The sequence below is a fragment of the Myodes glareolus genome, chromosome 14 (assembly GCF_982192425.1).
Source record: "Myodes glareolus chromosome 14, mMyoGla1.1, whole genome shotgun sequence".
Lineage (NCBI taxonomy): Eukaryota > Metazoa > Chordata > Mammalia > Rodentia > Cricetidae > Myodes > Myodes glareolus.
In genome coordinates, this window is record NC_142039.1 from 22,435,906 (window position 1) to 22,463,124 (window position 27,219).

Here is a 27,219-nt window from a genome sequence, read left to right on the forward strand (position 1 = left end):
GCTATCTCTGACTTGGGTGTGCTCCTACACAGGCCGCTGGACTAGACCTGGTCCTGCGGAGGTCACTCACTTGGGTCTGATCCTGTAGAGGTTGCTGGCTAGGGTCTGGTCCTACAGGGGTCACTGACTCAGACCTGGTCCCTTGGAGGTCTCTCCCTTGTGCCTGCTCCAGTGAAGGTCGCTGCCTTAGGCCTGGTCCCATGGAGGACACTGGGTTGGGCCTGCTTCCACAAGTGTCCCTGTCTCAGGCCTGCTCCTGCAGAAGATCTCTCCAATATTTTTGTAGGTATTTAGTGCTGTGAACTTAGCTCTAAGGATTACCTTCATTGTGTCCCATCAGGTTGGTTTTGCTATGTATTAATTTTTATTTAATTGTAGAAAGTATTATTTCTTTTCTAATTCCTAGCTTGACCCACTTTTTATTCAGTGAACAGTTGTTCAGTTTCCATGATTTTATAAGTTTTCTGCTGTTTCTGCTGTTGTTGATATCCAGATTCAATCTGTAGTAGTCTTATAGGATACAAGGAGTTATTTCAATTTTCTTGAATCTGTTGTGACTTGCTTTGTGTCTAAGTATGGGGTTAGTTTTGATGAAAGTTTCATGAGGTGCTGAGAAGAAGGTATATTCTTTTGTGTTTGGGTGAAATGATCTTTAAATATCAGTTATAAACATTTGGTTTAAAACATCATCTAGCTCCAGTGTTTCTCTGTTTAGTCTTTGTCTGGATGGCCTGTCTATCAGTGAGTATGCGGTATTGAGGTCTCCCAGTATCAGTGAGTATATGAGGGTCAATCTGTGATTTAAGCTATAGTAGGGTTTCTTTTACAAAAGCGGGTACACATATGTTTGGGGCATAGATGTTAAGGTTGAAATGTCATCTTGGTGGAATTTTTTCTTTGATGAGCATGTCCTTCCCTATCCCTTTTGATTAGTTTTGTTTTGAGGTCTACTTTGTCAGATACTAAAATAGCCATGCCAGTTTGCTTCTTAGGTCTATTTGCTCTATATATCTCTCATTACTCTGAGATGATGTCTATACTTGATGTTAAGGTGTGTTTCCTAGATGCAACTGAAGAATGGATCCTGGTTTTGCTTCCTTTCTGTTAGTATGTGTTATTTTATTAGGGAATTGAGACTACTGATGTTGAGAGATGTCAATGAGCAGTGTTTGTTGATTCCTGTTATTCTGTCTTTGTTGTTGTTGGTGGTGGTGGTGATGGTGTGTCTGTGTATGTGTTTCCCCTCTTTTGATTTGCTGAGTTAAGATTATTTATTGCTGTGTTTTCTTGTCTGTGGTTAAGCTTTTTAGGTTGGAGGTTTACTTCTAGCTCCTTCTGTAGGGCTGCATTTGTAAATAGATACATCTTAAATTTGGTTTTATTAAAGAATGTCTTGTTTTCTCCATCTATTGTGAATGAAACTTTTTCTGGGTATAGTAGTCTGGGCTGGCACCTGTGGTCTCTTAGGATTTGTAGAACTTCTACCCAAGACCTTCTGGTTTTTAGAAGTCTCCATTGAGAAGTCAGGTATTACTCTAATAGTTCTGGCTTCATATATTTTCTTAGTCTTATTCATTTCAGCTTTTAATATTCTTTCTTTGTTCTGTACATTTTGTACTTTCATTATTATAGACTGTGGGGATTTTTTTTTCTGGTGCAGTCTATTTGGTGTTCTGTATGTTTCTTTTACCTTGATAGGCACCTCCTTCTTTAAGTGAGGGATTTTTTTTTTCCCCATGATTTTGTTGAAAATACTTTCCGTTCCCTTGACCTGGGTTTCTTCTCCTTCTTCTATCCCTATTATTCACAAACTTGGTCTTTCATTGGTGCCTCAGATTTCCTGGATGTTTTGTGCTGAGAAGACTTTTAGATTTAATGTTTTCTTTTATAGAGGTATCCAGTTCTTCTTTTGAGTCTTCAGTGCCTGTGATTCTCTCTTCCATCTCTTCTATTTTGTTGATGTGGCTTCCTTAGAAGTTCCTGTTCAAGTTCCTAAGTTTTTCACTTCCAGACTTCCTTCCATTTGGGCTTAATTTTTTGATTCTATTTTCACTTTCATATTTTGAATTGTTTTTTTTTCTTTCTACTCTTTGCTTGTATTTACATAGATCTCTCTAAGGGATTTATTCAGTTCCTCTTTAAGAATCTCTATGATATTCATGAAGGTTGTATTAAGGTCTTTGTCATGTATTTCAGTTACGTTGGAGTACACAGGGCCTAGGGTGGGAGGTTCCTGGGTTCCAGGAGAGCCATACTTTCCTGGCTGCTGTCAGTTGTGTTTGTGTACTGGCATTTGAGCATCTGACTTTGGGAAGATTGTAAGTCTAGGTACTGATATCTTATCTTCGTTGGGTGAGTGTTTTGTCCCTTGGTTTCTCTTGCCCTCCCTGTTGTTAGGAGGGTGTGATGGCGGTGTGGTGCCTGGTAGAAAATACTTCTGGCTCCTAGTAGGTATAGACACTGGGAACTCCTGGTAAAATATGTTTCTAGGCATTGGGAGCTGACCCTTAGGAGTGGGGGTGACCTAGAAGGAGAGATATGAGGGCATCCGGGGGAAGGAAGAAAGTAGTATGATCTGCTTAGTCCTCTGGGAATGGGGGCAGAGGGTAAAGAGAGATAATTAACAGGCAGTCTGTTTCGGAACTGGAGATGAGACTGAGCGATTGTATATGCAGGAAAGCAGGGAGCGTGGATATCTGAAGCTCACCTAATTACTTTTCTGGCCTGCTTGATTCTCTGTCAGGCTTGGCTAGTGACTTCCTAGAGAATAATTGCTGGAGTTTGGGGCTGGGATAACAGGATGAAGAGGGAGGAAGACTGGAGAGGAAGATGGGGGCAGAGAGGAGAGGGAGGTCACAGCAGATGGTGTGCTACAGATCTGAGGCAAGGACTGGAGGATTGTGTTTGGAGGAGAGGAAGGAGGTGAAGGTCTGCAGCCAGCCTACTCACTTTCCTGGCTGGAATCTGTTTGATAATTCGGGATGCTGCTGCATGACAATGATGGCAAGACAAAGGACAAGACAAATTCTTGTCCTAATAGCTCTTACAGATCCCGGGAAAATGTAAGCATTTTATCCACTATAGGTTTTGTTCATATATGCTAGACATTCATGAAACTTTCAAAAACATTCAAAAACTTTCCTCACAAGCAAATCATTTTGATTCTATGTTTATAAAGGGGAAGAGAAGTACTTTATAATTTCTGAATAAAAAAAAAGAACAAAGAGCCGAACAATGCACTTCAAGTGTTCTTATGAACAGAACAGCATTCTCCTCCCAGACATAATTAGGTAAAAACCATATACTCATCTAATTTCTTTGAATTGTTCCTGCTAACAGCCTTCTAAATTGAAGCTCCTTATACCTAAACTTATTTTATTACATTAATTTTTAGTTTTTTTTCAGTGTTAAAAATTATATCCATTTGATCCAAAGTTGGAATCCAAAGCTTTCCAGAAAATATAGCCCATAAAACTTTGAGTGACTGAGTCCTCTCTACAGCCCAAAAGAGTCCCTGGTGAAACCGACGGAGACTGTGGGAGTGGCCTGCATGGGAGTTAGCGTTGCCGCTGCATTAGAGCCAAACACAAAATGGCATTTATTAGTGACTGAAAATAGAAAGCCCGAAGACTGAGACTCGAGTACACTGGAAAGCAATATCTAATTTTCCTTAGGAGAGTGTAAAAGCAATGCCTCTGTTCAACTACGAGTCTTTAAAGACCTGAAACAGAAAACAAAAACCCACATGATTCCGTTATAGTGAAAGCTACAGGCACCTAATAACTTTATACTTATCAGAACTGTATAGTGGCAATCAATTGTATTTTAATAAATAAAGATTGTCTGAAGATCTGAGAGAACAGTCCCACTGGTCAGCCTTACAGACCAGATTATGATAACACACATCTTTAATCCCAGTAGCCACAATGACACACACATTTAATCCCAGTAGCCACACTAATTGCCATAGAAATCAGGTGGTGCATGCCTTTAATCCCAGTGGTACATGCCATTACTCAGTGCTAGAGAGGATTATAAAACAGGAGGAAACAGCTCTTAGTCACTGAATCATTCTGAGATTCCTGGAGGCAGGATCACCACTTTCAGACTGAGGTTGAAGTAAGAGCCAGTGACTGGCTGTTTTGCTTTTCAGATCTTCAGGTTAAACCCCAATTTCTGACCTTGAGCTTTTATTACTTGTGCTTCAGAACTACATAGAACATGTAATCCAATGTCCTTCATTCCAAAAGTGAAGTTTCAGAGTAGTATATTGACATTATATTATCCCAACCATTTATTTTTTTAAGTCTAACTCACACAGTATAAGCAGGCATCTATTGCTACATAAAATTAGCATACAAACAACAGCAACAGCAAAAAAAAAAAAAAACGAGGTAGTAAAAATGAATGAAGAGGTTTGTGTTACTGGATAAGAATATCTTCAATGGGCTGGAAAGATGTCTCAGTGGTTAAGAGCACTGCCTGCTCTTCTGAAGGCCCTGAGTTCAATTCCCAGCAACCACATGGTGGCTCACAACCATCACTAATGAGATCTGGTGCTCTCTTCTGACATGCAAGCATATATGCAGGCAGAACACTGTATACATAAATAAATCAATAAATAAATCTTTTTAAAAAATCTTCAAATGGGGCAAGAAAGATGAGTTTTTCTGCAATTCTTTTCATTGTCAGCTGTTTATTGTAAGATTATTTACAAACATCTTGCTGTCTTTAAAATTCAGTGGATCAAGTTTCTCACAAAGACAGCAATTATTTGGAACACTTGATTTTAATTCATCCACAGCAGTGACCCCAGAAACTGGTTCAATCACCTTCTGGTGATAGCCTGACGGGCTTGATTGTCTGTCAACGTCACTTTGTCAATCATATCATAAGCCGTCATCCTGGCACTCTGCTCCCTGGTGGTGGACTCCTTTGGGGAGTAGTAGATGATGTTGACCAAACTGTACTCCTGGTAATTCTGCAGCACATCAGCATCAATGTCATCATAAACGCTCGTGCTCCCAGCAGTTACAGTGGTATTGAGAGCGAAGATGGGCTTCTCTATTGTCTTATGAGAGATAACGGACTTGAACTGATTAAAAGTGATAAAACCTTTATCAAACTCATATCTATAGTTTAACAATTCAAGAGCAACAATTGATGTATTTTCAAAAGTAGGGTCTTTAGTCCAATGTCTTTGAATAGCATCAAAAATGGGTCAGAGTGAGTCCGACAAAAATTGTACCTAATCTTTTCACCAATTCCAACTAGTATAACTTCTTCCCAGTAGCCATGAGGCTTGCCACCTCATTTTCCATCTGTTTAGCCAATGAGGAATGAATAGTGCCACACAATCTTTCATCTGAGGACACACCAGTAAGGGGGTGTTTCCTCTCATCCTCAGATCCCTTCACATCAGCCTTCTCATTTAAAGTCGAGGAGCCTGTTACCACTCAGCCTGGGCATACTTTATAACTGCCTCCATCTTCATAGACTTGGCAATTTCTGGATATCTTTGATCGACTTTGGTCTCTTGGAAATGCCTTTCAAAATTACCGATTTGTACTTGGATCCATTGTGACTGCACGGCATAGGCCCATAGTCACACAACTCTCTCCACAAGAATGTGGTGAAATCTTGAAGGACAGCAGGATTCAGCTGGAACAATGCAAATGCTGAAGGTACTCCATCTTCTAACACCAGAATCATCTGGGAGGCAAAGATTTCTTCACTAACATGTCTGTTCCCTGAGCAGCTGGGGAGGCTGCAGGCTGGTGTCAGCTGGGTTTATGGATGGGATTACTTAACTATGGGCTTTTTGGTAACTTGGACTTCCTCATGACATAGTGGCCTGGGACTGTTGGACAGGTGGATTTTTTAATTTTTATTCTTTTTTTCCCTTTTACTTGATTGGGTTTAGAAATGACAATTGAAAATCTCACTTCTGGATGTGTCTATGAGGATATTCATTTTCTAAGATGATTAAATGATGAGGATCCTGTCTTAACCAACAGTCCGTCTGTTGATGGATTTAAAGTTTTATGAAACCATGGATTGGGTTGCTATGGTGTGCCTATGAGGGTCCATCTGGCCCTGGCCTCCTCCTATTATTCCTCTTATCCTTGTGGCTGACATGAGGTTCCCTTACATCCCTCTTCCACAATGTTTCTCCTTTGCCCTATAGAATAGACAACGGAGCCAGTGAGCACAGATTTAGGCCCCAGAAACCATGACCCCAAATGAGTCTTCTCTCCTTTACACTGTTTCTCTTATGTATTTGACAAGGAAGAAAATCACAACTAACAATGTGAAGAGTAAATACTCTCCAAGCTACATAATTTCCCCTGATCTATCCTGGGTGCAAGACAAAGTAACTTCTGCAACATTTGAGATTTTAAAAAAATGTATCATTGAGGCTATCCTATGGCTGAGAGTGGGCAACTGGGCTCTGTCCTCAAAGGGAAGAGTTGCAACAGCATTAAAAACATGACTAGTTTAGCTAAATAATTACCTTTTCTCATTCATTCTTGTAGACAGAAGTTTCTGTCCTGTCTGGACCTGAAGATATTCAGTCCCAAAGAAACACACAGATGCTTATATTAATTATAAACTGTTTGGCCTATTAGCTCAGGCTTATTATTAACTAGCTCTTGTAACCTAAATTAATACATAATTCTTGTCTATGTTTAGCCTTGCGACTTGGTACCTTTTCTCAGTGAGACATTCTCATCTTGATTCCTCTATATCTGGGTGGTAGCTGTGTCTCTGTTTTACCTCTTCCCAGAATTCTCTTTGTTTGATCATCCTGCCTATGCTTCCTGCTTAACTACTGGCCAATCAGCATTTTATTAAACTAATACGAGTGACAAATCTTCAGTTTACAAAAGCATTATCCCACAGCACATTCTCGTCTCAGTAAATGGTGAAGTAGAATATTAAGATCATCTCACTTTTCTAGGATGGTGTCATCCAGTTGGTCTTCACTCTGAATTAATGTTCCCATAGCACTTGAATAAGTCTTTTCAAATACGGCACCTGAGCTAGTAACAGAGGTCAGGAGTTGGTAGAAGAGGTAATTAATAAAATCATATTCACCTCTTTAAATTAATAAGAAAATATTTTCTAGAAAGTTTCATTTCAGTCTCAAAATACACACCAAATAGACAAGTTTTATTCTGTACAAGTGTGTGCTTCAACAAAACTCAGGAGATCCTATGAGAACTACTGAACATCCTGGAACTTCCAAGCATTTCAAATTTCTTTCCCTAGTACCATTTCACAACTTCCATTTTTTTCCCTAGGTAGTTGACATTGTTTTCCTCTTTTGTTGTAAAAAACTAACTTTTCCATTTTCTATGATGGATTTCAATAAGAATTTGATAACAAAGCAAAATAAGATACAAAACAAATTTCTACCACACATCAAGCTCAGCTCCCCTGGGGCTGAAAGAGAGCAAAGTAAGTTATGAGCCATGGAAAACAGTTCTTTGAAACCGTTCTTTCAAAGGCCCTTACATGGGTTAGGATTTTCCTGAATTCACCTTTCAAGTAAAAACTTTGACTTTGTTCACAAATATTTGAATTTATTTAAAAATAAAAAGTATATTTTCCGAGATGATGTCAGATCCAAGTAAAGAAGCTGTATATATGCTATCTGTTCAGTTGCAATTCTCATTATTGTCAGTTGAATTAAATTAACATTTTATAAGGAAGAAAGAGAGATTTGGAGGAAATATCAAAAATGATGAAACTTCTTTTGACTTGTAGATTAGATAGCCTCCTTAAGATTATTTAAAGCATGAAGTCTGTATTAAAGCCAACATATATGCAACTGCTCTCTATTTTTTATTTCATTTAAAAATAAGTTTTTACTGTGTTTGACTGATGGAAGTAATAATGTGAGAGAGATGCAGAGAGGAAAATATACACATATTAAAGGGAAATACACTTTTGTAAAGCAAGAAGACTTATTATTTATGTGCTTTCAATGGCTCTACATATCTTCGTAGACTTAACTCTGAAAAGTGTTCTATGCCTTGAGGAAATATCCACAGATGAACCGTTCTCCTCTGAGCAGGTACAATGTCTTCCCTTAGCTCCTAAGTGCCAAGACACGGTGGTCCAAGCAGTAAGAGAAACTTGTTCCAGTATTTGTGGTTCCCATTGTCACCTTCTCCATTACCACTTCACCCTCTCCCCACTGAAAGGCACAAACTTTCATTATATTTAGCCTGTAATCTCCCTCGTCTCTCTTGTACATATGTAAGCAAACCTGAATGCAGTAATAAATTGATGGAATTTTTGAAATCATACTTGTTTATATTTACAAAAACAACTGCTGGCAGTCGCCAGGCCCTGTACCAGTGCTGTCATCCACACTGGATAGAGACTTCTTTCTATAGTGAGCCGTGGTTAATACAGAAACTCATGGCTGTTCAAAATGCTGCAAATAAATAACTGTTGGGTATCTGGCACACAATAAGACAGCTACGCTACCCATTCTAAGCCCTTGGGAAGGAACATCACAAAAAAGAGAGGTAATGAGATAGCAAGAGCTGGAGAATGGGGTGAAGTCTTATAAAAAGCTGTGTTCTCGATATGACATGGCTGATATACTCATGAACACACAGCAGCTGTGGCTACCTGTGTACGCACACACACACACGCACACACACACACACACATACACATACACACACACACACACACACGACATGAAAGAATGAGGAGGAGAGATACTTGACAAAAAGAAGGGAATCGGTAAGAGTAGAAGAGGGGTAAGAAGGTAACAAGGGTGAACGTTTTCACAGTGCAGTCTACGCACATGGAATTGATGGAAATTAAATTTAAAAAGCATTTGTTGTAGGAATGAATTAAATTATTCATGAGCAATGTGCACAACTGATTGTTACCATCGTCACAATAACAGTTAAGTCCTTGTATTGATCACTGCAAGCAGATCAGATGTTGTGATTTGTATCTGTTCTTTTGTAGAAAAATTAGAATTCGCACATACCCATGGAAAGAGAGATACGTATACATATATGCGTGCGAGAACAAAAGGTCTGTCTTTAAAAACATTTGCAGCTCTATCTCCCAGCTTGGTGACTCCTCTCAGCTTAATAGTATGTGTTCCATTTGATTTGTCTGGGCAATGGTAATTGGAATAACATCCTATTTTACACTGTTTCATTCCCTTTGTACATTGTATTTTCTTTTTATATAAAAATCCTTCCTCATTTTCCAGTGGCTGTTTAGCATGGCCTTATGGTGAAGTAGTCTGATTTATCAAACCAATGTTCCCTTTCCAAACATTTAAATGGGTCTTAGTCATCTCGGCTGCTGTTTCCTGCAACATACAAATCTGTAATAAACGTTCCCAAAGCCATATTCTTTCATACAATAATGGTTTGATCACTGTGCTTGTTCGGTTATTCTAAGTTTAAAAAGTCAGCGCAGACATTAAAGAACCATAGTTTGAGGAATATTTCTATATGACAGGAACCAAAGACCTTCTGAAATGACGGGAGCATGGCATCAGGAGTGTTTGTTTGTTTTACTGTCACTAAGGCTAGCCCAGCATCCCTGAAAAACACGCTGAGTACTGAAACCAATCTATTCCAACGACTCATATGGCCAGGCTTGGCAGAAGGAATACATCTTTTGAAGAAGCTATGACTGGGGAATACGGTGATCTCAGGAGGCTCCGCAGAAGCTGAGTTCCCGTCTGCCTTTTTTGGCAATAAAATCAAATTCTAGCTGCCACCATCATCAGCTCACACCTGATATGTCTTCTACGTTCAGTCCTCTCTGAACATCTGTCAGACTGTTCCTTTTTACACACTCAAGGATGTTATGTAATCTGTGAATATTGCCCACATGTTTCATATTTAAAATGTAAATTTCATAATTGGGTCAGAAATTCTCCAGTCTTTCTGAACCAAACAAAAACACATTTATCTGATTAACATAATCACAAAATTATGTTTTGTTTGCAGAAACATTCACGGATACAGTCAAATGAGTTTGGTTTCCTTTTCTTCTGCTGATGGTATCTTTCTAATGAAGAATGTTCGAGGAAGCAAAAAGCAGAATTGGCAAACACACATTAATTATTATTCCACCAGAAACTGAGCTTATTCTAGAGAAGCTCTGAGGTTCTCAGGATTCGCTCACCAGCACCTGTAGATCATCATTTTCTGGACCATGTCTACTTCCTGTTTCCGTTGAAATAATCGTGGTTTCATCTTATGGTTGGCTGTGTTTCACAGTTGGCAAAATGCTGCAACATGTAAAGGTCTCTCAACTGTCGTTAACTGGAAAACCTGCAAACTTGGACTTTACTAACTCACTGATCCACTCCCTCCCCCGCAACCCAAGCATGATTGTCAGTAAAACTGCGAACACCTGGGACAGTAGAACAATTGAACATAAACTTTAAAAAGTGGATCGTGTTTCCCTGTTTCTGCCTTCTATTCTTTTTAAATCCAGAGGGATGGGGGTAAGCCCACAAAATGCAAGGATGATGTTCTCTTTGGCTGAAGAAAACACAGCTGAGTAGAAGCTGGCGTGTGCTGTGGTGATACTTTGAAACTGCTATTATTGTAGCTCCTCCAGAGAAAAGTGTATTTCCGAATAAAGTATTCATTATAGTTAAAACGCACAAATGTATGTATCTCTGCCAATATAAAAATCAATGTTAACTATAAAATCAGTTGACTTAGGCCTGTAACAAGCTGGAAAGAGAACTCAACTGGTGTGGTACCTGCCATTTAAGCATGGGGATCTGGATTGGATCCCCAGAGCCCTTGTTAAAAAGCTAGGCATGTTGACACCAGCTTGTGATGCCAGCTAGTTGGTGAATTCCAGGGCAATGAGAGACCTTGTCTCTCTCTCTCTCTCTCTCTCTCTCTCTCTCTCTATATATATATATATATATATATATATATATATATACACACACACACACACACACACACACACACACACACATTTGGACAGGATATTGAGGAACTATATATGAGGTTGATCTCTGGTCTCCACATACACTCACACATGCATACACATTCAGATTCATGCACACACATATAGACCTGCACACTTACTGTTAATATGTGTATGACCATACATACACACATGAAATAATATTTTATCTGGTTGATTTCTGCTTCACTTCCAATCCATTTACCACTGCTTTCTCCAGTCCTTATTACTACATAAAGGTTTCAGTTTCAGGAAAGGGGAGTAATGGAGTAGCCTCCAGCAGTAGCCAGGGAAACTACCACATTAAGAACAACTGGATTGGTATCTTTAAGAAAAAAAACAAAACATGCAGAACTGGAAAGATGGCTTAGTGGTTAAGAGCCCTGACTGCTCGTCCAGTAGTCTTGGATTCGTTTCCCTGCATCCACATGGCAGCTCATAGAGGGCTGTAACTCTAGACCTGTGGGATCTGATGACCTCCTCTGGTATGCAAGTGTAGGTGCAAACAAAACACCCATATACATAAAATACATAATCAAATAATCTTAGAAAGAAAGAAAGAAAGGAAGGAAGGAAGGAAGGAAGGAAGGAAGAGAGAGAGAGAAAGAAAGAGAGAAAGAAAGAGAGGGAAGGAGGGAGAAGAAAAGAAGAAAGGAGGGAGAAAGAAAGAGCAATTGAGCAAAGCAGCCAAGAATGCCTAAAAGTTCCTGTGTGTCTTAGAAGACTGGACTTGGAGACACATCTTATTCTGGATGAGATGAGGAGGCTATGGGTTGTGGAGAGCAGGTGGACACAGAGAACGACAGAACTTGGGATCTATGTGGACATCCCCATTTCCAGGTACCCGGCCTTGAAGACTGCAATGAGTAAGTACTATTGATCTTTCAACTTGATGCAATCATCACCACAGACACAGGCCTATAAGCATGTCCGGGGGTGGATTTCCAGACAGCACCAACTGAGGTGGGACGACTCGCTCTAAAAATGGGTGTCGCCTTTCCATTGGCTGAAGTCCTAGGCTGAATAAAAGGAGGATGTAGTCTGAGCATGATAATTCCTCCCTTCGCTTCCCAACTGAAGTATAACCCCACCAGCTGTAGACTGACTTTCTTTTCTGACCCCAGCCCCAAATAATGACATGGAGAGCTTTTATTTATTAATTATGAAAGCCTGGCTTTTAGCTTAGGTTTGTCTCAGCTAGCTCTTACAACTGAAATTAACCCATTTATATTAAATATATTCTGTCACATGGTATTAGCTCTCATCTTGCACCTCCTATTTCCCCTCCATCTGGCTAGCGACTGCCCTTCTTCCCTGGTCCTCTCTGTCCCAGGAAGTCCTGCTTAGACTTTTTCTAGCTACAGTTTGTTCAGTTTTTATTACACCAATCACAACAATACTTCTTAACACAGTGTACAAATTTCCCACAGCAACCAGCTGCCTCACAGCCTTGTTCCCATGCCTCCCACCGCCAAAACGAACTGGACGTTCAAACTGCACCAAAGTACTTCTGACCTCGGTTAAGTTGCTCTTGATGGACATCTTGTCATAGCAAAGAGTAAAATAACTAATACAGGGATATTGAGGCACTTTTCCAGTTGGAGGTGTTTGTTTTATAGATTATGTCATTAATCTTTGAGACCAAAACTAAAACCGTTTAACTGTAAAACCGTCCTCATTTTCTGCTTGATTTCCATTTTACAAAACAGTTGAGTTTATTCTCTCTCTCTCTCTCTCTCTCTCTCTCTCTCTCTCTCTCTCTCTCTCTCTGTGTGTGTGTGTGTGTGTATGTGTGTGATTTATAAGCACATATGTAGATGAGTTCATGTGCTTATGTCTCCATATGTATAGAAGCCAGTGGAAGATGTCATTTCCTCAATTACTCTGCCTTTAAGTTTAATTGATCATTTTCTGCAATGTGTTTTGATCATATTCACGCACTCCCAAGTCCCCCCACTCTCTGCCCTGTACTTTTGAGAAGAAGCTCTCACCAAGTCTGGAGCTATACTGTCACTCAGAAAGCTAAGTGATCCTCCTGTCTTCATCCACTGGGGTTAGAGGTAGCCTGCTCACCTGCCCACACTTAGATTTTTAGGGGGTTGCTGAGATCCAGACTCAGGTGCTCATGCTGGCACAGCGAGCGTTCCCACCCACTGATCCAAGTAGCCCCTAGAAATTTTTTTTAACTCTACAATCTGAGAAATTGATCCAAGTGCTAAACTGGCCCCAGGTTCAGAAATCTCATGGTTAATCCAGGAACTGACAAACCTTGCAGATGGCCCTGTGAAAATAGCTTCATCACAGACCAATTTCGTAGTCTGATCTTCAAAACAGCTGAGTTATCCACGGCAGTGTTTATCCTATATGTGCAACATGGTAACAGAACATGTTTTACACACACACACACACACACACACACACACACACACACACACGTCCCTTCTTGGACTTTTAAACATGCAGCAGCAGCACTTGGGAAACTCTTGCCCAGGGTTCTGGCTCCACCCCAACTTCATGTGCCTTCTTTCTTTTTTACCATGAAGAAGGAAGCCTAATCATCTTTTACCAAATGTTTTCCATAGCCAGAGGACTCATTGATGGGAAATGATAAATCCCTAGCAACGTAGACTTCTAACAGATGGCGGTAAAAGGGGTTTGAAAATACTTCAGAACCCGTCTCATTTCCATTCCCCAAATGTTCTCCTGCTCCGGCCCTGCCCCCACCTTCTCTGCAGCAGCTCCTTTCATTGTTTCCAATGGACCCATTTAGTTATAATTTATACTTCCGTCTGCTCCAAAACCAGATCCAAATTACCCACAGAACAGGAGCAACTCCAGAAAGGAAACGTGCATTTCAAATGTGTCCCTTTATCCTATTGGCTGGATATTCCACTAAAGACAAAGGGGAGTGACAGGTTTTCTCTGTGCTCCCTTCTCCTTGAGACTAGAGCTGCTCTCAGGAGGGAGACTGCTTCTGCTGGAAGGGACAAGCTCACCTCACTCAGAGGAGAGAGGATTTTATTTTAGTCTGGGATGTAAATAAAAAAATAACTCTATAGCTTAGCATTAGGTAATAGAAAACAGACACCCCAAACTGCTACAAAAAATCCTCACCATATAATGCATGATTAGCAAGATATTTTTGATCCATTAAGTTTAATTCTATCACAGTACTATTTAAGTGACTTCCAGTCTCATAATTGAAGTATAATTTTAGATATACATGTAATACATATGGCATAAAAAGTAATATGATATGTTTTATGTATTTTTTATAAAATATATCTATATTTTACCTCTACTTTCTCCTTAAAGCCTAACAATAACCTTGTATTGGCAACTCACATCTTGACTGTATTTTATAGGCGTGGTAACTTAGAGAGGACAGAGACATCCTGTCCTCCCACTCATATCTGGAGCTGATGCTTAGGACAGATTCCAAAAGCAAGGTGAACAACACCTAAGGGACAATATCTCAAATTTCCATTTGACCTCTATGCACATACCTATTTCTGTACACACACATATACGCACACATGCACATGCACTCACACACACCCGACTAAGTGAAGGTGTCACTTTGATTATTTTCCTTGGCAAAATGTAGAACTTACTCCCACTGACTCTGCCGGGGGAGATAGGATAATAAGTATTATTCCTCATCACCATCTGACCTCATCATTGTGACATTCTCTCTGCCAGCCAAGTAGGTAGCTGTCACATATGGCTATCACCAGAGATCACAAGACGAATTTGGAGAACCCTATTCTATGCCAACCAGAAGAGTAAACACTCCCTCATGAAGGCATATAATCCTGAAAGTAATTTAACAAGAAATCATCTCTAAATATTTCTCTGATAAAACCCGCAATTTTGCAATGTAGAGAATGTGGCTCATCTGTTTGAAGGCTTAGATACCATGGAGTGGAACTGTTTGAAAAGGGTTGGAAGGATTGGAACTATGGCCTTGTTGGAATAGTCATTGTCTTGCCTGGAGACCAGGATGTAGCTCTTAGCTACTGCTCCACTGCCAAAATTGCCTCCATGCTCCATCCATACCCCTGCCATGATGATAATAAACTAATCCCCTGAAACTGTAAGCCAGCCTCCAATTCAATGCTTCAACATTCCTTTAATTCCTCTTCACACTTGGAAGCTTAGGTAGATAGGGCATTGCCCTGAGGGCAACACTTTTTCATTCCATTTTGAATCAGTCCACACATTAATTATTGTCTTAATCACTATTTTGTTACTAGAAAGAGACACCATGACCTCACTGAACCTGAAGAAAGCAATTTTGCTATACTGGCTGGGGTGATCTTTGGCGATCTACCTGTCTCCGCCTCCCCAGCGCTAGAATTACAGGAACACACCACTGTACTTGGTATTTTATGTCACTGATGGTGATATGAACTCAGGTCCTCGAGCTCATGTGGTGTGTGTGTGTGTGTGTGTGTGTGCGTGCGTGTGTGTGTGTGTGTTTGGGCACAGGTGTATGTGAATATACAGGGCAAAGTACAATGTTAGAACAACTCCTCAGGTGTCCACCTTCTTTTAGGGGGCAGGACCTCTAACTCACCTATGACCTCAGCATTATTGAGAGTCTCTGCTCAGCTGATTTTAGATTATGTCAGGTTGACAAAGTGAATTATCACACACAGGATGTAGTTCCTTAGGGACCCCTGTGCTCAATTCATAATTCATGTGATGGAGAAGGACGTGTAACACTCTGTGATGTTGGAGAACATGTACTTCCATGTCTGGAGGATGGAGATACACCTTTCAGCTCTCTGTCACTTTCTAACTATGTGACTTTCAGCAAGCCTCTTAAATTTGCCAAACCTCCACTTCCTGCAGAGCGTCAGGGCCACTGTTAGATCTTTATGAAGATTAAATGAATGTAAAGCAAATGTAAAATAATGCAAAGTACTCAATAAATGTGATCTTTTATTACAATCTAATGACAATTATATTACTATTAATTAAATTATAATTTAATTCATGGCAGACCCTGCTTCTGTGACATATTCAAGGTCAGATAATCAGACAACGGCAAGAACAATACTTAAAAATAGCTCCTTCAGCCCTGGAACAATGCCTACATGTGTGCAGGATGTGAATTCTTTCCCAGTACAACTCCAGCCAAATTCAGATTTCCTTATCAAACATAATTTTCTTCCTAATGCAAACTTGATCATTATTCTGGACCTAAACCAAATCACTTTTCTAATTCCAATTGCTCTTGGTCGTATAGTCATTGCCCATTTTCTGTTTTGATTGAAGGGTTTGGAGAATTTCCCTAAATCATATGTCCTACCAGAAAGCAGGCTCAGTGGTCTAGTTTCTCTAGATAAACGCTGTACTCTTTAGTATATTAGTCGGGGTTTGCTAAAGAAACATAATCTATAGAATGAATCTCTCTCATATATGCATATATATGTATCTCTCTCATATATGCATATATATATATATATATATATATATATATTCTGGGATCCTTTGGTTTAATTGCTTCTGTAAATCATGTTCTTCTCCTGACTCACCACACTCCCTTCCCCTCAAGAAATGCTCTTTCCCTCTGAATCTCTAATTCCACACTTAAAATTCATCCCATGTGTTTCTCATGAATTTATACTTTATACTTATTATTATTAGACTGACTTACAGGCTGTGGTCCAGCTAATCCAATGACTGGCTATGAATGGAAGGTCTGTGAATCCAGAAGCTGCTCAGTCCATGAGGCTAGATGTCTTAGCTGGTCTTCTGTAAACACTGGATTCCCAAAGAAGTAGGCTAGAATGCCAACGAAGGAATGAACTTGCTAGTAAGGCAAGAGGAAGCAGGAAAAAAGCAAAAGCTTCCTTCTTTCATGTCTTTATGTAGACTTCCACCAGAAGGTGTGGCTCAGATTAAAGGTGTGTCTTCCCACCTCAAGATCTGGATTAAAAAATTGTCTTTCTACCTCAAAGGTCTGGACTCAAAGTGAATTCACCCACTTCAAGCCAAGCAAAAAATTTTCACAGGTATGCCCTCCATTTCTGGACTGTAGTTCATTCTAGATGCTGACAAGCAAGAATAGGCATCATACTTAGCGAGCCTGTAACTACTGTTGGGGCCTATTGACCAAGTGAAGAGGGAGCATTATGCTTTACTGTAAGGAAGGAGCATGCTGCAGGCTCCTGAAACCATCTCTTCTGTATCTCTGAAGCATACTGCTTTTCTTCCCTGCATCTAGCCTGCTATGATTGGGCAGAGCAGAACTTCACTCACCCATCTTATCACCTTGCCACCATGGTGCCTTTTTGTCTCCAGTCTCTTTAAAAACTAAGAAGCTCATGTTGGCAGTCCCACACCCCACCTCATCCTCGTGTTCTCCTGGCCTCAGCCTCAACAGAGTGGAAGCTGGCAGCTCTGATGTTTCCCACTTAATGATTCCAAGGTTTCCACGAAAATCTCTGATTCGTGCATGCTCTGGGCAGAGCAGGTGTATCCAAATAGGCAAGAGAGCTCACCTTACTGTTATGTTCATCGTGAGCATGTCTTCTTGTTGAATCTGGTTTTTAAAAGTATATGCACTGAAGACAGACCCACCAAGGGACTTTTTGCTTTAATTCTCTCAAATAATCTGCTGACTTGACGTATATCAAGTGTTATCTCCCTTGGAAAATGTTAAGATTCACGTTGCAAAATGTGTTTCTGATATTTCTACTATGAACATCTATGGTCCATCTTCCTGAGGAGTGTGTGGGTCCCACTAGTGTAGCTTTCAGGAACCTTGTAGGAGCTACGAACCCTTCGGAGTGTGCACATACACGGCATTCACCCACAGTACTCACTGGTGAAAGATTTAGTTTGGGCTTCGGAAAAGTTGGGAATCCCAGAGAGTTTGTGAGCCAGTGACAAAACCAAACAATCCTTTCTGGAACCTTTGATTTAATTGCTTCTACAAACTATGTTCTTCCCCTATCCTACCATACCCTTGTCCCTTCAGAAATGCTCTTTCCCACTAATTCCACACTGAAAATTCAACCCATGTGTTTCTCGTGAATTTATACTTAACTCCTCAGAACCTGATGTAAGGCCCCCTGAAGCCCAAGCAGGCTTCCAGACCTCCCCTTCTCACATGCTCTCCTGGCCGTTTACGAGGGAAAGTTCGTTGATTGCCAAGACTGTATTAAGGACCAAGCCTCCAGTTTCCAAGTGACCCTCTAATCCAAGTGTACTATCTCCATCCCCTATGAATTTTGCTTCCTTTCGAACCGAGAGACTTGGTATAAGGCAGCTCCTGCATCTGTTCGTTCCCGACAGCCCCAGGAAGGGTGCCATTAATCCACAGGCACTGGGGAGGAAGCGTATGCATTTATTGTTTGCTGTTTCTCCCTCCAACTTCTCCGCCGGTGCCATACAGCTGTGTTTCTGTGAAAGCAAGGGTGCCAGAAAAGGAAAAACACACTGTTTATGAGGCTGCGTAGATTGGTGAGTCATCGCATCTCAATAGCCCTGAAATGTGTGCAGCTGACTACTTATGCAAATGTCAGAATGGTGTGTGAGCAAAAGGTTACACAGTACCTTAACCTGGAGCTTTATGACTAATGAGGCAGTCGCTTCCAGTTGAGCACAGAAGCGGTTGGCTTTTTTTAAAACCTCTCTTTCTTTCTTTTTATGACTTCTCATAATTGTCCCTAATAATACAAAAATAATTCAGAGACTTTATCTTCAGGAGGTGTAGGCATCAGGTAAATTTCCTGTCATCTTTGTGTCTGGAAGGATGCTCCATCTCTCTGGCTTCTTAATAGTATAGTTTGAAGACATGAAGCCCTGGGTGCCTCTTTGGAAAAGAAATTCTGTTAAATTTGCCTGCTTCTGAGTGTTTACTATTCTGCTGGAATGTTTTTAAATTTAATAGTTGTAACAATAAGAAAAGGAATATGATTTTTTTTAAAAGCCGTTTTTGGTTTTAGTATCAACCAGGTAAGGCAGACGTGACACAGATTAACACTGCTTTCTGTTTGCGAAAGACGTTTTGTTTTGGTACAATATAAAAATTCAGAATAAAGCAGAGGAGGAATTTCTCAACATAATCTGTATCCTGTAGGCTGTTCATTTTGTGATAGAAAATTTGGTTTGAATGAAAAAAAGAAATGAAACAGAACTGAATATAAATAACTAAAGAAGCCATGCAAACCAATGATAAGTTGAGTTGGTATCAGTGCAGGCGTGCGTGCGCATGCACACACACACACACACACACACACAGAGAGAGAGAGAGAGAGAGAGAGAGAAAGAGAGAGAGAGAGAGAGAGACTATGAATCACACTTATTTTAAGTAGCCATGGTTAAAGATTCTGGTGTGTACATATCTTATTTGAAGTGGAATTTAGTGTTAAATCTTGCCTCTTCACTTTAAAAATCTCAATTTAGTAAGTATTCTTAAATCATGTGTGCATTCCTCTGAAAATTTAACAAGATCTGAGGAGATATCAATAGGTAAAGAATTTGTGTTGTGAGCCTGTGGACCTCAGTTCAGAGAATCAGCAGAGCAGATCTATAATCTCAGTGCGGTGCAGGCAGAGACAGGAGGATTCCTGGAGCCCATTGCCTGGTAGTCTAATCAAATTGTTGCGTCCCAGGTTCAATGAGAAACCCTGTCTCAAAGAAGATGGGAGGCATTCGAAGGAGATACCTGACCTGGAACTGCCCTTGCATGCATACTGTGCTTACTCTTTAATGCGCACTTACATACACCATAGATAACACCGACAGACAGACAAGAAAGGGGGGAGGGATGGAAGGAAGGAAGGAAGGAAGGAAGGAAGGAAGGAAGGAAGGAAGGAAGGAAGGAAGGAAGGAAGAAAGGAAGGAAGGAAGGAAGGGAGAGTTAGTCTGCCTCTGAAAAAACTCCCAGGAGTTTCACCCAGCCAATAAGTGTGTGAGTTGCTATGGAGATCTGCAGGAGATTTTGTTTCCTACTAAGGGGGTTGCGGTAGGTGTAAACATAGTAACAATTTTTTTCAGTGATACCCCTAAAATGCATAGGCTTCTTCTTCCATCGACCAGGTAACCTTGAGTCATCTGCTTCTCTTCTCAGCATCACCCACCAACCCCGAGGAAGGTTCTGACTTGTATATTTTTAGCACGCCAGCATCTTCCACTTAGATTTTATATCAAAACATGCTCCAGCGACACATCCTAAGGACAGATGAGGAGAAGAGATGCTTTTCCCAGGCCTCTGTGGTTGTTGATTTTTCAGTGTCTACTAAGACAAATATGATGCTCTGTCTTCTTATCAATATTGAAGTTGGACCGTATATTTGATCCAGGACTACTTCAGGTTTGTCTGTGAGGGTATTTAAAGTGAGATTAGCTTGTCCATTAGTGGACAGGGCAAAGTGGATTCCCTTCCTACTGTGGGTGAGCCTCATCCAATCCACGGAAGAGCAGAACAGACCTACAATACTAAGAGCACTCCCCTCTCTGCCTAGATACTTGGGGTCTGGAACAGCAGCTTTCCTCGGGTCTCTCGTGTCTTCAACTTTCTGGGCTGTGGATGAGAGCACAGGCCACCAGTGATACTGGGTCTCCAGGTTATCCACTGCCGATCTTGGAAAGCATCGATCTCCATGATCATTTGAGCCAATTCCTGCTAATAGGCACTTTTCTTTATTATTCCTTCACATTTTATCATATGTATGACCTAAGCAAAGCAATGGAGTTCACTATGACATTTTTACAGATATACATAATGTATCTTTTTGCATACTTCCCCCATCACCTTCTCTTATCCCCTGTCTCCATAATTGGTGCTCCTCTACCCTCAAATTGTCAAAAGCCCCAAACCTAAATTCCACACATGAGAGAAAATATAGATTTGTCTCTTTGAGTTTGCCTATATAGATCACTTTCTTTTTTATATTTTTATTTATTTTTGATGACTTTATACGTGTATATATTTTAATCACATTCCCTTCCATTACCCTCTCTTCTTCCCCTCCCACCCTCGCTGACTCCCTCCTTCCTATAGGGTCCTACGTTCATTCTTTTCTTTTTTGTGACCTCCTAGGTTTAACCAGGGCTGCACGAGTAACCATGGCTCGGGGCTTATCTCCTGGAGCATGGGTGACCTACCAGCATCTCTGCTGCTGATCAGAGCAAATCCCCATCCAGAAGCCCTTCCTCTTTTTCTTTCACAGACACAGGGTCCTGAATTTGAATGCAGCACATCACATGTGTGCCTTGTTGCCTTCCAGGCTCCTGCACTAACAGAGTTCTTCAGAAAAATAGAATCAGCCAAGAGTACACGTGGGTGAATGTGAGTGCATTTGTTTCTTAGAGAAAATGAGATCTTCTCCAGCCTAGTGGATTAGGTGGTTAGTTCCAACATGGAAAGATCTCCTCCAGCCTAGTGAATTTGGCGGTTAGATCCAATGTGATGTGGGTGAATGTGAGTACATTTGTTTCTTAGAGAAAATGAAGTCCAGCCTAGTGAATTAGGCTGTTGGTTCCAACGTGACGTGGGTGAATGTGAGTATATTTGTTTCTTAGAAAAAATGAGATCCAGCCTAGTGAATTAGGTGGTTAGTTCCAACATGGAAAGGGCCAACAAGATCTGCAGAAACTTGACATGCTGACAAAGGGTTTGGAGAATAGTGCCATATTTCCTTCTTTCCTTCTTGGGAGATCCCCCTTTCGTGACATCTCACCTTAATGTCCCTCAGCAAGTGGGATGATGGAAACAGGCAGTCAGCTTTCTGAGGACAGCGACTCTTGCAGCAACCCTGGCCCATAAAAGCCCCATCCTCCGGATGATCCTGCCTTTGCCTTGTGACAGGCTGGCAGGGAAGAGCTGCTTTTCTGTCCCTTTTCCTAAAAGAAATCTGTTCAGACAAGTGCCAAAGTAACTGTGACAATGACATCAGGGAAGTCATCGGGGACTGACGTGATTTTTAGAAAAGAGGAAGCAAAGGAAGAGAGGAAGATTAAAGAGAAGAGGAAGGATGGAGAGGGAAAGAGAGGAGAAATAAGGGAGGGGAGAGAAAGAAGGAAGGAGATGAAAGGGAAAGAGGAAGGAAGAAAGAAGAAATGGAGGAAAGGAAGAAAGAGGGAGGGAAACACAAGAAAGAAAGGGAGGGAGGAAGGAGAGGCAGAGGGAGGACACTTTTCTTTATAAATACAAAGACACAATAGCCTAACCTGGTGGCACTGGCTTGCAACTCCTACTGTTGGAGAGGTGGGGGGACAGAAGGATCCCAAACTGAAGTTCAGCCAGGATTACAAAGTGAATTCGAGTCCAGCCTGGGCAACTTAGTGAAAATCTGACTCCAAATAAAAAACGAAAAAGACAGTTCAATGGTAGAGTTTTCTCAGCATGTGTGAAATTCTAGGATCGGTTCCTCGGTGTCAGTCAATAAATGCAAGAACAAATACACACCAATCCTTCACATATTCATAAAATGCATTTCTCAGAGATTAGCTAAAAGAGGAAAACAGCTTGCTGTCCTTTGCTAAACATGTTACACATTCGTTTGCACCAACATTGGAAGAGAAGCTACTAGAGAAGTGATGATTAATTTATGTATTAATTACATACTCTTCAGAATATTAACAGAAAAATATCCAACATAGCAGCACCACTTCGGGAACAAAAAGGAGCAGGCCACGTGGTATGAAACAGGGTTGGCAGATGTGGTGTCATTAACAGTCAGTCCTTCCATGGTTTGCACAACTCTGCTTCTAAGTAGAATGAAGAGCACTCACTTTACACCGAGGATGTAGCTCCGTTGCTAGAGAGCTAACCCAGATGCATGAAGCCTTGGTTCCATCCCCACCATCGCATGAAACAGGCACAGTGACATGTATCTGTAATCCTGGCTCTCAGCACATGGAAACATGAGGATCAATAGCTCATGATTATACTCAGCTACACGGCAAGTCTGAGGCCAGCCTGCACTACAGGAGGCTCTGCCTCAAAAAAGAACCCAAAACCAACAAATGAACAAACCAAAACCATTCTCCCCATGCACACCCCCTCACCCCATCCTATATCTTTAGCCTAAGGAAAGACATGTCCACATTGATACTATAAAGCCACCTTCCACCGATGTCTTGTGCTGGTCTTATCAATAGAATATTCCATGATTGCCAGTTTGCGACCTCAGCTGTGAGAAAGCAACTGTCTCTAGCACTGTTCATTCATTCATCTTTCCCATAATGCTGAGAACACATGGCTGTGCTCCCTAATGACTGAAAGACATGTTGCAGGGAGAAAAATAACATAAAACATGACGTCTTTGGGCATTCTGTATAAATCCTCTATTTTATAGTTAGAGAAACCAAGAGTAGAAAGATGATGACATTTTTCTGGGAGCTTTCTGGCTGCATGTGGCAAAGTTAAGACTAGAAGCGGTATTTTGGCTTACCACTCTCTGCTCTCTCTACAATACCAAGTGTGTGTGTGTGTGTGTGTGTGTGTGTGTGTGTGTGTGTGTGTAGCCAGGATTCTTCCAAGGAAGTAGGCTGTAGTTGGGGTCAAATGCACAGGGGACTCTGGCTGAGATTGGTGTATTTTTAAAACTTGAGAGATTTAATTTTCAGAACGAGAGTGAAGTTCTGGGAAAGGAGAACTGAAATGGTAGGAAGGCCTCAAGCATGTCTCTTTGCAAGGAGCTTTGGGAAAGCAAGGTCTAGCCTCAGGAAACAACCTATCCCTAGGCACCAGGTCGAATGACCCTTGGGTGCCTGCATTTAGCTCACTGCAAGGTTTCCAGTATATGAAACCAGCTTACAAGAAATGAGTTTGTGACTGTCGAGAAAATTTAATAACAGCCTTTCCTTCCAGCTGCTCTTGTATTGGGCTTTCATAAGATTTGTGCTAGTGAAGGGATGCTGGTGTTCTGCCCCTCTACTGAGAGCAAGGCCAGGAAGACAATGCAGAAGAGAGGCAGAGGGTGCCAGTTAGTGAAATGGTCTTGCGTGTAGACATTGCTATGAATTCCCTTGTCTTGCTTCCTTGAGCCTTGGAGATTGTTTATCAGTGAATATTTCCTTAAATTGGCAGAGACAGTTCCACTAACCAGACAAGAGACACATTCTGTCTACATCCTCCTCTACACACACACACACACACACACACAGAGAGAGAGAGAGAGAGAGAGAGAGATAGAGAGAGAGAGAGAGAGAGAAAGTTTGAGAATGCAGGTGCAAGATGAAAATGCCTTCCTTGTAGGTGGATGGAGGACGAGTGACCACAGGACATTCTCTCAGTGACATCCAGGGACTTGTCTACTTCCCCTGCTTTGGTAGAGGCTTCTTCACACTTACTTAAGAATACTTTTCACCAGGGGTTTAAGTTTAACTTTGTAGAGAAATTCTTCCCTGGAACTTTGTTGACATTGATTGGCTTTTTCTTCAAGCCAGACAAACTATAAAGTGATTGTCAGGTCACAGGATGAAGTCACATACCCAGGACAGGTGTGATGTGAATGAAGAGCCAAGAGTGTCCCAGATACTCCACAACCTGGGCATCTCTGAGTTCAGATGTTTTATGGAACCTTCATGCAACCTTCATTCTACACTTCCCTAATAGAGATGGAGATTTCATTGAGGCTCCTGCTTAGGTTCCCAGATAGGAGACAGAGAGGCCTTGGACTCTTACACTCCATCCCTTCATCCTCTAAACCAGCAGCCAGCAGGGAGCTAGTGGCTCTGCTGTTGTGACTGCTGTATGCAGCAGCAGCAGCACTAATGTGCCCTTGGCACTCACTCAGCAGGTGGGAAAGGTGGAGGGAGTGCTAGGGGTACACTTACTGCAGACAGGAAGCTTAGCTCTAATCCAGAGCTCATGTTATTCCCATTAATTCACAGAAGCAGATTCCCCTTCTTATTGCCTGCTTCCTTTCCAGAGCAGGCCTAGCCAGGAACTTCAGCCTTGCTCAATCTGTTTCTGCACCATTTCTGGTCCAGCAAGTTGTGTCCTTGCTGGTGAGTCTGGCAATCTGTTCAGGTTCCTTTCTTCTTCTGTCCATAAATTGTGTTTGTTTTTGCAATCAGAAAGAGTGCACCCAAGTCTATACTTTTTTCCCCAGAATCCTGCAATTTGTTTTTGTCTCTCACTCTGGACTGTGACGTGAAGCAACGAGTGTGTCTTTTATTACCTTATCGCCTAACATCAGGCATGGAGGAGTAGTGTTCACAGATGAATGTCTTGAAGAGTGGGAGCCAGTGATGAGGAAAAACATGGGCCAGATCCCAGGTGAGGAGAGCAAGTTCAATCTGTTCTTTGTCATCGAGGTAATGAAGCTACTTCCCAGTGGGCATGAAGGATTTGCATAGGTTATTGTAGGCATAAGTCCAGAGCTGGAGTAAGGAGCTAGAAGAGGAAGATAGAGGAACCAATGGGATACTATCTGTCTTCGTTAGGGTTTCTGTTGTTGTGAAGAAACGCCATGACCATGACAACTCTTATAACGACAAACATTTAATTATGGTGGCTTGTTTACAGTTCAGAGGTTTAGTCTATTGTTGTCATGGTGAGAAGCCAGGCAGCAGGCAGGCAGACATAGTGCTAGAGAAGGAGATAAGAGTTTTTATATTTTGATTCACAGGCAACAGGAAGTGATCTGAGACACTGGGTGAGGCTTGATCTAATATGAAACCTCAAAACCCACCTCCACAGTGATATATTTTCTCTTACAAGGCCATATTCACTCCAATAAAGCCATACCTCCTAATAGTGCCACTCCCTTTGGGGACCATTTTCTTTCAAACCATCACATTATCCAATCTTTAAAAATAAGGAAACTCCAGCACTCACTACAACATTCATGCAACTTTAGGATGTTAGGCTATAATAGATGAGTTAATCACCAAAGGGCAGATGCCATATGATTCCTCTTATATGAAGTAGGTATAACAATCAAATTCATAAAGACCCTAAGTAAAATGGTGATGGTAGGGAATTGGGGAAGGATGAATGGAGTTACTGTTTGGTATTTTCATAATTTCTGTTTAAGAAGGTGCAAGAATTATGGATGTAGATGATGGTGATGGCATACAGAAATATGGATGCTCTTAGTAACACTGAAATGCAGGCTTCAAGATGGCTAAAATCATGCTGGTGTGTATTTTACTATAATAAAAAGGTGAAATAAAAGAGGATACAGAAGAGGAAGAACGGGAATGAAGAGAGGGGAAGGAAAGGAAGAGAAAGGGAAAGGATGGGAAGGGGGAAAGGGAAGGGAAGAAAGGTCTGATGTGGTAAAATTTATACTTCTTTCCCCTTACCCCAGGAATAACTTGCATCTAACAAATCTAGTCTATTATCTCTATCTATCTATCTATCTATCTATCTATCTATCTATCTATCTATCTATCTATCTATCTATCTCTATCTCTATCTATCTTTATCTTTCACAAATTTATACACACACTGTGGTTTAAATAAGAAGTGTCTCTAATCTGCTCATGTATTTGAATGCTTGGTCATCTACAGGTAGTATTGTTTGGGGAGATCATGGGACATTTTGTACATGGAGCATTGCTGGAGGTAGTAAAAGGCTTTGATGGTTTGTAAGCCTGACCTCTCTTCCGGCTCTAGCTCTTTGTTTTATACATACAAATGAAGGTGTAACCTCTCTGCTTCTGACTCCAACTGTCTGCCGCCTTCCCAGCCATTATGGACTCTCCCTCTGCAACCATTAGCCAAAATAAACTCTTTCTTTCTATAAGCTGTTTGCATCATATTTTGTCACAACAATGAAAATGTTACTAATATACTGTGTGCATTTATTTCATATATAAAAGGTGCTATGATCATATTAATCCTCCATTATCCTCTCTTGTTCATCTTTTCTCCATCCCAACAAATCACTTCTTCTTTCCAACAAGAAGTCCCCCACCTACTTTCACATTCTCTCTCTTTCTCTCTCTTCCCCTCTCTATCTCTGTGTGTTTAATTAGGGCTGCCTACACGAACATGGGTATTGTGTTATTTACTTGAGTAAGGGGAAATTGATAGTGGCTACACCACTGGAGAATATAGTTTCTCCTCCTTCAACAACCAACAACTGCCTAAAGATCTTTAGGCACCCCTAAAGATCTTTAGGCACCCCTAAAGATCTGCCTCTGCTTCTAATCTCTCTTAAGGAGGGGAACAATAGAGAATACAGAAGTAAGAAATGGGTGTGGACACAGGTTTGAGTCTGAAGAAACACTGATGTGTTCTTTCTGTCCAGCTTT

At 41.0% G+C, this 27,219-nt stretch overlaps 1 pseudogene; it reads right to left on the reverse strand.

The window, feature by feature from the left end:
- Window positions 1-4,688: 4,688 nt before the first annotated feature.
- LOC125417579 (ATP synthase F(1) complex subunit gamma, mitochondrial pseudogene) overlaps window positions 4,689-27,219 on the reverse strand; it is a 30,001-nt pseudogene continuing 7,470 nt past the window's right edge.